This window comes from Schistocerca piceifrons, chromosome 1, assembly GCF_021461385.2.
Source record: "Schistocerca piceifrons isolate TAMUIC-IGC-003096 chromosome 1, iqSchPice1.1, whole genome shotgun sequence".
In the NCBI taxonomy this organism is placed as follows: domain Eukaryota; kingdom Metazoa; phylum Arthropoda; class Insecta; order Orthoptera; family Acrididae; genus Schistocerca; species Schistocerca piceifrons.
In genome coordinates, this window is record NC_060138.1 from 929,815,241 (window position 1) to 929,831,312 (window position 16,072).

The window sequence follows — 16,072 nt, forward strand, 5'->3', positions numbered from 1 at the left end:
CTCCTGGAAGAAAGGATATTACGGAGACATGGCTTAGCCACAGTCTTGGGGCTGTTTCTAGAATGAAATTTTCACTCTACAGCGGAGTGTGCGCTGATATGAAACTTCCTGGCAGATTAAAACTGTGTGCCAGACCGAGACTCGAACTCGGGACCTTTGCCTTTCGCGGGCAATTGCTCAGCCCACTGAGCTACCCAAGCACAACTCACGCCCCATCTTCACAGCTTTATTTCCGCCATTACCTCGTCTCCTACCTACCAAACATCACAGAAGCTCTCCTGCGATTTACTGCAATTTACTCAGTAAGCACGCATTTCATAGAAGAAAGTATGATACTGAAGGGATTCATGCAAGTATTATTTGAGCAATTTTCACAACTAAATAACAAATATTCACGAATGCAGAAGAGTAAACGACTAACAGATTTTTAAAAATGAAAGAGAAAAATCTTCAATTTCACACCTCGGATAAATGGCAGAACGAGTCATTTACTACAAATATTAGATATGGGATTTCAACACATAGAAGAAATAAATATATGTCTGGAAATAGCAGGAGGCAAGCTAGGCAGTAGAGTAGTATATGTACAGGCTATAAAAACAGCTGAATGGTTAAAACAGTGGAATTTTAGAAAAATAATTTTTAGGAACAAAAAATAGCTAAGAGAAAGTGACTGCTAAGAACATAAATACAATAATGATGATGATTAACGATTTATAACCTAGAATTCAGAAATTAGGATGTGGGAAAGAACTTGTGAATAAAAATGTACATGGTCAGAATAAGAATATTTTGAAACCAACTTCGGTTTCACTACTTGGTATAACACTAATAGGTGAACAGCAGTGATATCCAACACAGAAGACACAGATGGTAACAGCCAGATAACTCGTGTAAGTAATACCACATTTAACTTAGACTGTACAAGTCGGGAGAAAAAGGTAAAATATGATGGTGAGTTAATAAGAAACAAGTTACACTAAATGTATACGATTTTACAGCTGTATTAAGCAGAGGGTTTATTCATAAATTTCTCAAGTTCTCAGTATCTGGTATCATACCATATTAGTTTCTGAAAAGCTTTTAAATGTATATTACCAGACATCTGGAAGGACCATAGCAAAACAAGATTTTTTGTAAGTTATTTATTTGTTAATTTGGCACAGTGAGGTATGCTAAAGTTATAGGAATTTAAAACCTACAACGATTATGAACTCAAATAAATCGAAATACTGGAGTGAAGGAGCTCTGAAAAAAATATCTTTAGGATTATTCCAAACCTTACTACATTAACAACAGGAAAGAAAAATACTTTGAGGAACACAAATAAGTACCTAAATGACTCACTCTGTGAGGAACATTTATTGGAAGCGATAATAAGTCGATAAACTTGGAGAGTAAGAGATAAACTTTTAGGTAATGACTGGGAAAAGTAAATAATATATTGGATTATCTAAAACAACTAGATACCATAGAAACTCAGTCAGAAAGAGTGCATTCTACTGGCAGTATTGTACTAAATGGCACCAAAAACAGGAATGGTAACAGCAACACAGGGCCCAGGAATACAAGACCACAAAATACTGAGCAGAGAAATAATATGCTTAGACACAGTTGGGGGTAATGATAACAACAACAACAATAATAATAATAATAATAATAATAACACTGTTAACGATAGAGACCACCCAAACTTTAGATTCAGCAATATCACTTACAATAGCACAGAGTGGGAAAATTAGTGAGTTTCCGGAGAGAAGCTCACTCTTCAAGAGCAAATGAAACTGAGCCACAAGTAATATGTTTGCATTTGATAAGATATAATAGGGAAAATATCGTAAAAAACGATCTGTTAGAAGAACATCAGACGTCAGTTAGCAAATGTATACAGCTGAATTTAAAGGGAACCATAGAATACATTTCTGTAACTATAATCCTCGATTCTGACAGTGTGATATGTGCCATTGACCAACAATTGCTAGAGTAACATAATATGCTGAACATATTCGCTAGACTTCCTGTGAGTGCAGTAAAAGTAATAGGAGTTACAGGAACTGTAGGTAAACAAATACCTACAGTAAAGAATTATTAGTAAGAATAAATCTCCAAGGACATGATTTTGGTTACCCCATATTTCTTGTGACAGGGTTAAACATCCCAATAATTATAGGTCCAGGCTGACTAACAGAAATTCCATTTTAATAGATGTATCACATTTGCATATGGAAAAGAGAATACAGTAGGTACATCCCATATCACTAACAGCAGAAACAGTTCCATGCAAATGTCAAGATATTAATAAGGATGATTATAATATAAAAATAAGTGCATATTACACTATGCACATTATTAATGAATCTACAAGAACTGCATTAAAAGAGAAGACAGAAATATAGGCCTTTGCACAAACGAGTAATGCAATGGACACTATTTCTCCAGGAATTTAATGTTTTAATAAATATGTGAAGGGTTTTGAGAATGTGATAACAGAAGCATTATCTGGATTGCCAATAGGCTTCATACAAAACGAGGCTATTGCAATACATACTTTCTGAAAGTTATCAAATATGAAAAGGATATCAGATTACTTTGTAGGAATTAGAAAAATGAACAATATTAGACTGAAATGTGAAATAAACATACATAGTATTCAGTGAAAAACCCAGATGATAATAACATGAACTGGAAAATTGACAAAGATCTATTTTTTCATAAAAAACAAAAATGTCAATAACCAGTACAATTTATTCCTAAAAATTGCATTAGTTTATTGACATGGTACAGACACCTAAGATACACCCAATGTCGATCAAAAACTGTATAATGCCCACTCAAAATTATTCTGACTTCAGAAACATGGCCCAAAAAGTGAACAAAACATTGAAATTAAGTGATATTTTTCAAAAAGCTAAAATAATAATTTCAGAGGTGCACACCATGCTATGCCACATAATATTGCAAACATTATGTTATTTACTGGCTGTTGATTCCTATGGTCCACTAAAGTCTGTCTGTAAACTCAAGAGCGAACAGCGCTTTTGGTGAGGTAAGTGGCCTTTCCTGGAAGAACGTTGCCACCAGCTTACAGGGGCACCCAAAATGTGTTGCGGTGTAGATCAGCGTGCATTGATACACGTCGTTTCTGCTCGAGGGATCTTAGTTCCCAGGATCAGTCAGTTAACTCTGTATACTTACTGAAATACTTCGATATCCAGGAGTGATGGATAATCGTCTAGCATTGCAAGAAAATGTGCAGAATACGGGGAAGAGGAGGTATTTACGGAGTAACGAGCGTTCGATCGCCTCTAATGTTAGTACAGTGTGTATTAAAGAGGCGACCCAAAAAGAACTGGTTCAAATGACTCTGTGCACTATGGGACTTAACGTCTGAGGTCATCAGAATTTAGAACTACTTGAACCTAACTAAACTAATGACATCACACACATCCATGCCTGAGGCAGGATTCGAAACTGCGACCGTAGCAGTCGCGCTGTTCCGGACCAAAAAGAACTGTTGGCTAGCATCACAGTCCCACTCAAAGGGCTGCAAGTCATGCAAACGTCAGCCTCGTCTATTAGGACGCATAAAGAAGGAACTCGGAAATAAGCTGCATGATTTAGTGGAATCGTCACGAAGGAAAACTAATAATCTTGGGAGAAAACCGATCATTACAGACAGTTTCAAAATCACGTAAAACCTTTGATACTTATGGAACACTAAAGCTCTATCTTGGTCACTATTCACCTCATTCTGAGACATATTGCTTGAAATATATGCGCAGTAGCTATTCTAAACACTACTGAAATTTTCTTTGAAACATGTGCATCGATTCTGGACTTCTAAGCAAAAAGCTTACGAGGGGCATTCATATATTAATGTTTTAATAAATATGTGAAGGGTTCTGAGAATGTGGTAACAGAAGCATTATTCTTTAGGAACTGTTTCTTTGGGATAGTTTATAGGCCTCTTAGTTGTGCATTTTTAATCTCATCCATTTTTGTAAAACGGCTGTCCTTTAAAGCCTACTTTGAAATGTTTATACCACTTGTATGCCCTTGGTTCACTAATAACATGCTCACCAAAAGCAATATTTAACATGTCTAAAAATTTCATATACTTTATTCCATTTTTATAACAAATTTTAATACAGATTCTCTGATCTGATCTGATAATTTTTGATGTCACCAAAACACATGTAACCTTTTTGACAGCTGACAGCAGATTAAATACCTAATATGCATAACATTGTACACATACTTTTGAGACATCTTTACGAAGACAGAGACAAAAAATTAGTGCAAATCGGACCAATACAACACACAAAATTATAAATTTTTGCTTACTTTTTAAAAACTCTTCATGTTGCAAAAATTGTTAAGTTTCAGTGCATTCCTTCAAAGAAAACTTCTACCTTTTAGTAGAAAAACAAAGTAAGAACAAGCCTCAAATTCCACAGATTCACTGCATTATGTGAGGTTCGTTTTACGAATAGCAATAGAGGAACTGAAAGGTGGCTACACTGTGCCACTGCGCCAGAGATTGCGCCAAAGAGTACTATTAAGCCGCCTCCACAGTGCTTGTTGAGAGTTCGTAGTAGTCAGTGATTGTCGGGAGTTCGTAGCAGTCAGTGCTAGTGGAGAGCTCGTAGAGGACAGTGGTTGTCGAGAGTTCGTGGCAGTCTGTGCTAGCAGAGAGCTCGTAGAGGACAGTGCGTGTTAAGAGTCGTGCCGAGATGTGCTAGTGGGCACTGCTTGTCGTGAAGTCGGAGCGATATGTGGTAGTAAAGAGTGTTGTTCCATGTTTTATGCAGTTATTTGATGGAGAGATAGCAGATGTTATTGTAATGAGTGCATTTCGTCAATATATATGAAGGTAAAATCCACAATGTTCTTTTATTATTTGTGTGTCTGAAATAATGCGTCAGTACAGGTTCAGTCAACAAAGCATCTGGTTTGTGTTCTTGCATTAGAGTGTAATTCTGGTTTTCTTGCGTAATTATAGTTTTTCTAAATTTCTTTTGTCACGTCAGTATAGTTGGTATTTAAAAATTCTTGTCTTGTTGGAGAAGAACCGTGCCAGATGTGGACGTTGAGTCACACTCCCACATACAGAACAGTTACTCTTGTGCTTATTGGTTTGTAGGTTTTATAGTTGCTGGGGACTTAATTAATTAACTGTGTTTACGAAAATTTTCTTAGATTGTTTGTTGCAGTCAGATTGCGTAATAATACTAGTCAGGGCCAACCGATTACGAGACACTGCGTAATCGGACTTACAGCTATTAAAAAAAAAAAAATCATTTTCAATCTTGCATTTAATTAAGCCCCCATGCACGTGGCGACCGCTGCTTCGGATCGTCCCTTGGATTCTTCTGATTGTAAAAATAGTAGATGGTAGTACTGTTGTAGTAATTTGTAGTTAGTAATTGTAGTCTGTATTGAGTGTGTAGATTCGGTAATTGGCATTCTTCTAATGGTATTTTTTAAAATTTAGTTTTTTGGTTGTATTTTTATTGCCTTGTATACGCGTTTGACAATTTTGTGCAATTATTTCAATTGTTCGTTAATCGTGTTTGAAGGAAACATCTCGTTTGAATGGTATTGTTGAGATAAAGAGTCATTGTGTGTGATTTTAGTACAGTGACGAATCTTTTGTATATTTTGTAAATGATTACGCGATCAATGAAAAAAGCGAAAATGATGAATAGTGAGAATAACGAAATTGCTGACATGGCGAACTCGCCAACACAGGACAACAGTATGATGAATAATGGAGTTGAAAACAATGTAATAAGTCGGGAAAATAGTCCGGAACCATTTCAAAATTTTTCTCAATCAGAAAATTCACAGAATACGAGATCAACGATAGAAGATTCTGAAGTAGTATCGAACACAGATAGCCTTACAGCTATGACGAAGGAAACTGGTTTTGTGGGAAATGTTAGGCGCGAAAAGAATTGCGAACCGGTTACTATGGAGCAGTTGATGAGTGCAATATTAAATTTGGGATCACAGATAGAAGCAATGACAACATGGTTACGCTCACGAAGAGGGACAGGTTTCAAAAATACGAATGATGAATCAAAGAAAGAAATTAGAGAAGAAGTACAACCGATTTTAAATTCTCACAATAATAGTTTAATTTCAACAGAAATCAGACAAGAGGAACAGGACAGAGAACGGGAAGAAAGAGATCGCGTGATAGTACAGAAATTTTCAGAGTTAAATTTACAACGTGCACAAGACAAGGAAGAAATAATTGAAAGAATCGAGGAATCCGTACCAAATGACATAATAAATAACTTAACGCAACAGTGTGAACAGTTAACTACTAAATGTGACAATACCGAAACCCGAGTCGCGACACTTACAGAAGACGTAAATAAACATAAAGAACAATTAAATGACTCATCGGAAAGAGTTGAGGAAATTTCAGATAAATTGACAAATCTTAGTTTACATGGAGACAGAGATTCGGATGATACAGCTCCATTACCATTTGCAGAAACCGAAGAGTATCAGAACATAAATAAGCATGTTGAAAATCAGGGAAAATTTAATGAACGCGTGAAAAGGGAATTTGAGGCATTACGAAAGCAAGTCAAGCAGATCGAAGGCGAAATTGTAGGAAAAGATAGCAGAAGGAACTTAGAATCACAGGTAGCAGAGGGGTTTGAAGAAAATAATTTGTTTCATTTACGGGATGCAACAAGAGAGCGCCAGGCGCGCGAACTTTACAATAATCGACATTCGGACCGGGACAGACGCGGTAGGTCTTTGTCGCCACGAGGCGAAAACTTTGATTATAAACACTTTTTGACTGTCCGGAAATTTAAGATCTTCCGCAATTCTAAGAATGACATACATCCATGTGCATGGCTAGATCAATTTATGTACGCACTTCCACCAAATTTGCCACTAAGTCACAAACTAGAAATTATGTGCAGCTATTAAAGTCCTCAGGGGATTCACTACTCTAAGTGAATATGTGCCGTAGCGAGCATAGGGCCCCGAGCTGTAGTGGTGCTATTTCTCTTTTAGTTTTCTGTACCGCTGCCTACTCTTTTACTATTCTTTGCATCTGTCAAACCAACTCTTCGACTATCAATCTATCTAGTGAGTAAGTAAACAATAACCGGATTTGACTATTTACCTAAATGAGATTTCGAAAATTACTGTTCTAACCTATTAAAGTCCTCAGGGGATTCACTACACTAAGTGAATATGTGCCGTAGCGAGCATAGGGCCCCGAGCTGTAGTGGTGCTATTTCTCTTTTAGTTTTCTGTACCGCTGCCTACTCTTTTACTATTCTTTGCATCTGTCAAAACAACTCTTCGACTATCAATCTATCTAGTGAGTAAGTGAACAATAACCAGATATGACTGTTTTACCCAAAAGTGACTTTGGAAATTACCATGTGGACTTACTGTATCTTCAGCAGCATTCATTCGTAGTTTAAATGAAATTTTACCTGTTTATCTTCGTGACAATATTACTTCTTATGTTGACGACATTCTTATTGCTAAACGTTCTTGGAGTGAGCACAACAAAATTTTGGACTCATTATTACGTATCTTTGCAAAAGTTGGCATTACAGTAAACTTGGAAAAATCTGAATTTGGTCGTTCTCAGGTGAAATTTTTCGGCCACATTATTGCTACAGAAGGTATACTTCCTGATCCAGAGAAACTAGATGCTATTCAGTTCGCAATGACATTCTTTTTAAACGAAAATCGGTCGACAACTCCGTTTGGTTAGTTTGTATTCCTGATGAGTGGGTCAATAAATTGATTTGGTATACGCATTTCAGTTATGCACACTTTGGTCCCAGAAAATGCTTTCATAAATTACGAGAAAATTGTTACTTCAGTAATATGGAAAAACGTATTCGATCTGTTCTGGGCAAATGCAAATTATGTCAAATGGCTAAGCCTCCAACGATTTCTCACAGAGCACCGTTGTTTCCCATCATTCCAGCGAAATTAAAGGAGATGGCTGCAGTCGATTTGTTCGGTCCAGTGGTTCGATCTATTAATGGTTTTGCGTACATTTTCGTAGCAGTGGAGTTGACGTCAAAATATGTGTGTTTTACACCTTTACGCAAAGCAACAGCTCGTTCAGTATCTAACGCTTTCATCAAACATTTTCTTAAAGAAGTTGGTCATGTTGATAAGGTTATATCAGATAATGGATCACAGTTTCGTTCTAAAATTTGGCTTCGTACTCTACAGCGTCGTAAAATTAAACCAATCTTCATCTCACTTTTTCACCCTCAATCTAACGCTTCAGAAAGATGGATGAAGGAAATCAATAAATTGTGTCGTCTTTATTGTCATCAGAATCACAGAACTTGGGATCAGTATCTTCATATTTTTCAAAACATTCTGAATGAACTTCCTAATGATTCAACTTCTTTACCGCCTATAATGATATTAAAAAATAAAGCACCGACAAATCGCATTTCTGAAATAGTTCCTTTTCCGCCTTCACGGAAACTGCGGCATTCTGAAGTTGTCAACCTGGCTCTACAAAATATTGCATCTGCGGCTGCTAGAAGAGAGAAATCAGCGAAACGTCCTGGACGTTTAAAAACTTTTTCAGTTGGCCGAAAGGTATTAATTAAGTCCCACCGTTTGTCTCACAAAGGAAAAGGCTTGTGTCGCAAATTTTTTCTGCTTTATAACGGTCCATATAGAATTCGCAAAATTATTCATGATAACACTGTCGAAGTAGAAACTCTTAAATCTAGACGCTCTAAAGGAATACATCATATATCTAACGTAAAAATTTTTGTGGAATGACATACTTTGGAGAACTAACAGCTACATGTAAACATGCGGAGAGTACAAGGATACCGCGCTGTGTTTTGGCGGCGGCACATACTCAAAGCAACAGTGAAGTCTGCGCGCCGCACAAGGCAGTCGTTGACCACGAACAATACCTTCCTACGTCACGCGCCTACAGCTGATCGAGCGCTCAGTGTGAATGCACTGACAGCCGTAAACAAATACACAGTCTAATTTCTCCGATTAAATTCAGTATAAAGCTATAAGGACTTGTTGAATTGTGTTATTAACATTCAGTATTTTGCAGGATACGGTGTATAAAGTATTTAAGACCTTCAGGTAAATTCCGTGTGTCTCCGACGTTAAGACGACCTGCTATCGAGAAATTTTCAGGAAGAATGTAATTTCGAAGAAGAAAGTAATAAACTAAAAAAGGGTAACTATTAATTGAGTTTATTTTACAGGTAACCTATTTCCACTTAGGTACGTACTTTAGACGTAATTTGCTGCTCGCAATTACGTGATTCATACTTTGTGCTAATTTCATGTTCTATGAATTTACCTGTGAAGCGACGTGCTTGCGTACATTTGCTGATTTTTGTCAATGATTATTAATGAACTGGGTTGTGACTTGTATATATTATGCATCGCTTGGCTGCTATGCTTTTTCACTGATGTCATATTTTTTTTAATTATGTGCCTGCTGTGCTTATTTATTTAAATTATAATTGTAACCTGATTAATTGTGCTGACTGTGATTATGTATGTAAGTTATACTTTGTGATTTATCTGCTTGCGCCTTCATGTTTACTTATTAAGATTACATATGAACATTTATTTGCTTAGGCTGATATGTTGCTAATGACCTGTTTATTATGTTAGATGACATATGTTTGCTGCTATGCGCGTGGATTGCATATTTACACGTTTCTGTTTTGTTGGCATAACTACTCTTTAATTTGGTGTATAGAAATGCTGATATACTGTGTACAAACATAGAGTTTAGGTCACACTACTGTATTAATTATAGATTGTTCGCTTGGCAGAGCCTCGTTGTAAGAATTGTGCTACATACACTTGTTGACATTCTGTTCTCTACTGGTATATTTACTCGCTATTGCATGTTTTGCTTACGCTCAGTGCCTTATATTTTTAAGATAGGAAAATGAACTGCTATAATTCGACGAACGACATTGGTATAAAGAACTTCGTTGAAGTCACATGAGCTGAGGTTTTATGGAAGCTGTATAAATTTATGCTAATAGGAAGGAAGCTAACGACATGACATACCAACACTAGGTTTAGACCATTGACAGTCATTACACTGCATTTTTTGTGAGCAATTGAAATAGGAAGTGACACTTGACACAAAAAATACTCCACATGTTTGCTTCTGCTATGATTCTTGAAGTGGTGTACACACTGTGAAACATTATGATTATTCACACTCCGTAATCGTACTTAATTACTGAGAGTTATTCGAACTAAGTCTGTTAGAGGTCATGTATGCATTTCTTTGTTTATAATTTATAATGAGTAGAAAATTTGGGTCAGATGGATTACACAGAGGTTGTGTGTGGACACTGTGTCTTCGGATTGTATGGGATGCTGAATTGAAGTTGCAGTAGGATTTTGTCTGTACTTGTTCGAGGAGACTGACTAGAGGAAAGAGTTGTTATGGAAGTGAAATGATATTGGTGCTGAGGTTTATATTTATCGACGTATTATTATAGGTATTGAGAGTATGTGAAGTAGATGATTATTGGAGTTTTTGTGGACAAGAGATAAGGTAAATGATATTGATGATAAGAGTTATATGTATCGACGTATTGAAGAAGTATTAGCGACGTATTGAGATTATGTGATGCTGATGATTATTGGAGTTTTGGTGTATAAGAGGTAAAGTAAGTGAGGAGCATATTTTTTTTGTTGGTCTTATGGAACAAGGAGGATGAAGAGAGCAGACTAGAACACTAAAATAGAAGGAAGATAGTCTATACACACACTTTGTTAAATAACTAAGCAGTAGATACTTTTTTTTTGGAGAGAGGAAGTAATTGCATATCTTGGCTCACTGACAGTTGTTCAACAACAGTACATTTTGATCTGGCTTGGCAACATTGGTCTTGACATGATGACTATGATGTTGACTAACTATTATTGACTGTTATACATTGCTGCCAGTACTACTTGATACACATGATGAACATCAGATTTAGACAGAATTTCATTTACACAATTAACACTATTCAATTACACAGTAGTATTTAATGTGAATGAAAGATGAGTGTGTTCTGTGTGTTTTCCTTTACTAATCCTACCCACCTATCTCAAAATATTATTTTATTTGTTGGTAGTGGCTTGCACTGACACCCATAAATATTATAGGTTTACTGGTATTTGTGTATTGTAATAGTTAATAGGACAATTATCTGATATCATTTGTGTGTTTGTTATGATTTGTATGTTACTGTAAAAGCATTTGTATGTGCATTCAAACTATTGTTCATGCCTGAACTGTCTGATTAGTGAAGATAAATATTCTGAACTGTTACCTGCACTTTTTCAACATGATGTGTGACATTTAGTCATGTTTAATTTCTGCTGATGAACTGTGTGATCAGTGATTGTAAAAAAAAAATTATGGACTGTTACTTGTACCTTTTCTTCATGATTGGCCACTAGGACATGTTTAATTTCTGCTCATAAACTCTGATGAACAGTGTGATCAGTGTTAGTGAATTTTATGGAACTGCTTCTACTGAAATAATGTCACTTGTTGCTGTCTGCACCTGCTCAATATTGCTGGGTGCAACTGATGGACTGCTTCTACTGAAATGATGTCACTTGTTGGTGTCTGCACCTGCTCTCAACATTGCTGGGTGCAACTGATGGACTGTTTCTACTGAAATGAAGTCACTTGTTGGTGTCTGCACCTACTCAACATTGCTGGGTGCCACTGATGGACTGCTTCTACTGAAAAGATGTCCCCTGTTGCTGTGTGCACCTGATCAACATTGCTGATGCCACTGATGGACTGCTTCTACTGAAATGGTGTCACTTGTTGGTGTCTGCACCTGCTCAACATTGCTGGGTGCAACTGATGAACTGTTTCTACTGAAATGAAGTCACTTGTTGCTGTCTGCACCTACTTAACATTGCTGGGTGCAACTGATGAACTGCTTCTACTGAACTAATGTTACTTGTTGCTGGGTGTACCTGCTAAACTTTACTGGGTGCAACTGATGGACTGCTTCTACTGAAAAGATGTCACCTGTTAGTATCTTTTTTTTGTATAAACTAATCATTGAAAGCATTTTATGTGAACATTTGTATAAACTGATTTTTTGTATATTGTGTAAACTATTATGTAAAGCCACATGCATGAAAAGAAGTTGTATTGCTTACTGTATTTCTTATATTAGGTTAGTGAAAGGTCAGTGCAAAGCCAAAATTTTTAACTAATTATGTGATATTTAGGTATTAATATTATCTTTTATTTTTGTCTGTATTTTTCTGGACGAATTTGGTGGTATTTTCACCACCAATGCTGGCAAAAATACCATCAAATTCTGGCCTGTGGAGGAGGGGCATATGAAAGGTGGCTACACTGTGCCACTGCGCCAGAGATTGCGCCAAAGAGTACTATTAAGCCGCCTCCACAGTGCTTGTTGAGAGTTCGTAGTAGTCAGTGATTGTCGGGAGTTCGTAGCAGTCAGTGCTAGTGGAGAGCTCGTAGAGGACAGTGGTTGTCGAGAGTTCGTGGCAGTCTGTGCTAGCAGAGAGCTCGTAGAGGACAGTGCGTGTTAAGAGTCGTGCCGAGATGTGCTAGTGGGCACTGCTTGTCGTGAAGTCGGAGCGATATGTGGTAGTAAAGAGTGTTGTTCCATGTTTTATGCAGTTATTTGATGGAGAGATAGCAGATGTTATTGTAATGAGTGCATTTCGTCAATATATATGAAGGTAAAATCCACAATGTTCTTTTATTATTTGTGTGTCTGAAATAATGCGTCAGTACAGGTTCAGTCAACAAAGCATCTGGTTTGTGTTCTTGCATTAGAGTGTAATTCTGGTTTTCTTGCGTAATTATAGTTTTTCTAAATTTCTTTTGTCACGTCAGTATAGTTGGTATTTAAAAATTCTTGTCTTGTTGGAGAAGAACCGTGCCAGATGTGGACGTTGAGTCACACTCCCACATACAGAACAGTTACTCTTGTGCTTATTGGTTTGTAGGTTTTATAGTTGCTGGGGACCTAATTAATTAACTGTGTTTACGAAAATTTTCTTAGATTGTTTGTTGCAGTCAGATTGCGTAATAATACTAGTCAGGGCCAGCCGATTACGAGACACTACGTAATCGGACAGACAGCTACTACTAAAAAGAAAAATATTTTCAATCAATTATACATTTAATTAAGCCCCCATGCAGAACATACAATATATACACATGATCAAGCATTCAGTCTGTGTTTGTAGTATAATCCTGACTTCCATTCTTATCTTAATATTATTTCGTCTATAACGTTGTGTTCTGGAAGAGAGCTATCGTTTTTTGTATTCCTTTTGGTCTTAATGATGGAAATAAAAGAAAGGTACAGGAGTGGAATTAAAATACAAGGTGAAAGGATATCAATGATATGATTCGCTGATGACATTGCTATCCTGAGTGAAAGTGAAGAAGAATTAAATGATCTGCTGAACGGAATGAACAGTCTAATGAGTACACAGTATGGCTTGAGAGTAAATCGGAGAAAGACGAAGGTAATGAGAAGTAGCAGAAATGAGAACAGCGAGAAACTTAACATCAGGATTGATGGTCACGAAGTCAATGAAGTTAAGGAACTCTGCTACCTAGGCAGTAAAATAACCAATGATGGACGGAGCAAGGAGGACATCAAAAGCAGACTCGCTATGGCAAAAAAGGCATTTCTGACTAAGAGAAATCTACTAATATCAAATACCGGCCTTAATTTGAGGAAGAAATTTCTGAGAATATACGTCTGGAGTACAGCTTTGTATGGTAGTGAAACATGAACTGTGGGAAAACCGGAACAGAAGAGAATTGAAGCATTTGAGATGTGGTGCTATAGAGGAATGTTGAAAATTAGGTGGACTGATAAGGTAAGGAATGAGGAGGTTCTACGCAGAATCGGAGAGGAAAGGAATATGTGGAAAACACTGATAAGGAGAAGGGACAGGATGATAGGACATCTGCTAAGACATGAGGGAATGACTTCCATGGTACTAGAGGGAGCTGTAGAGGGCAAAAACTGTAGAGGAAGACAGAGATTGGAATACGTCAAGCAAATAATAGAGGACGTAGGTTGCAAGTGCTACTCTGAGATGAAGAGGTTAGCACAGGAAAGGAATTTGTGGTGGGCCGCATCAAACCAGTGAGTAGACTGATGACCAAAAAAAATGGTCTTAATGCATTTGTCTAAAAATAAACGCAGCCGAGACGTATCTGTACACGGCGTCGCCACAGATTTAAAGCACGCGTCGCGGCAGGGCCAGTACTACTTTGTGAACCAGCCTGTAGAAGCGCCTTGTGACGTAGCTGGGTTGGCAGAGTGGGGACTCGTTCGCTCGCTCTTCAGTTTACTGACAGACTATACCTAGAGAGCAGGGAGGAAAGGTGTACATCTTCATAATTTTGGAATGCTAATCCAAATTGGTCGAAGAATACCCAATGAAGAGAGCTATGACCAATGCCATTATTCTGAAGGTGAGGGGTAATTATTTTAAACTTGTAGGGAAAACTAAGAATTTATTATTTGATACTGAATTCCAATTCACAGCTAAGCTGAAGGAAATTTCACTTTGCAATGGAGTGTGTGCTAATATGAATCTTTCTGTCAAATTAAAAGACTGATGACCTCAGAAGTTAAGTCTCATAGTGCTCAGAGCCATTAGAGCAAATTAAAACTCGTATCAGCGTACACTGCACTGCCGAGTGAAAATTTCATCCTAGAAACATTCCCCAGTCTGTGGCTAAACCTTGTCTCTCCATTTCTTCCAGAAGTGTTAGTCTTGCGAATTTCATAGAAAGCTTTTCAGAACTTTGGAAGCTAGAAAATAAGATGCTGACTTAAGTAAAGCTCTGCGGATGTGAGTTGTGCTTGGGTAGCTCATTGGTAGAATATTAGCCAGTGAAAGGCAAAGGTCCTGATTTCGAGTCTTGGTCTGGCATACAGTTTCACTCTGCCAAGGAGTTTCATACAGCTAAACGGTTTACAGAGTTAGTAGTTTGGGGGAAAGCAAATATTAATTTTAAGTACCACTCACAAGTCAACACAGCTGAAGGGATTATAATCAAACAAACATTACAAATGAATAGAGTTAGTGGGAGACTTTGAAAAGGTATTAAATGAAGTACACCATTCTGTTACTACACTGTGTCCAGTAAAAATATTAGGTGGACAAACAGAAGGAGAGTTAATGTTAAAATGTATAGAAAGACTTGAAGTAAATGAACATCAACAGACTGCACCAATGAATGCTCTTCAAGAGCCGTCAATCAAAGATGGAAAAAAGAGAAGAAAGAGATAGAAAAAAGGTATTCTGATATTGTATAAAGCAGGGGATCTCGTTCTGGTTAGAAATCAAACCGTAACTGGAAGAATGAGAAGTTATCAGTAAGTTCTCTCCCTCTCACGAAGGACCTTTTGTGGTTACAAAAATGCCACATCCAAAAACGAATATACTAATTTACCCAGTAATTAAAATGCTAAAAGCTGTGTATAGTATCCAAGATGTTTGGCATTTTATAGTTCACCAACCATAAGTAATTATTGTTAATGTGAAAATTTAGAAAATGGAGTCTTCCAAGAGACTCCACACTAATTTAGGAACACAAGGGACTGAATAACATTTGGACTTAACTTAAGGGCTATTACAATATATTTTCATACACAACTTTAGAAGAATGGATAAAAGAAATGGTACTTTGTAAATGTTCATAGTGAAGACAGATAGTTAAGATACTAAATATGACGTTTTTTTTATGGGTCTAAGGATTCAGGTGCCCCAGCTGATGGGTGGTACACGAAATGCACACTATTAAGGAAGCATTATGAATCTAGTGGTATGCCTATGGCAACACGTTGAGCTCTGAGAGATGATCTCCAAAGAAACTTGGTTGAATATTAGTATGAAGAAGAGTGTAGTAAATGACTGTTAGTGAAAGTATGTATGGTAGTACATTATTGGTGCTACTTGTGTGATGATCCTTTTACTGAATATAGTAATTTTATTTGCTCTATGTGAAGAGTACAGGCTTGCTCCT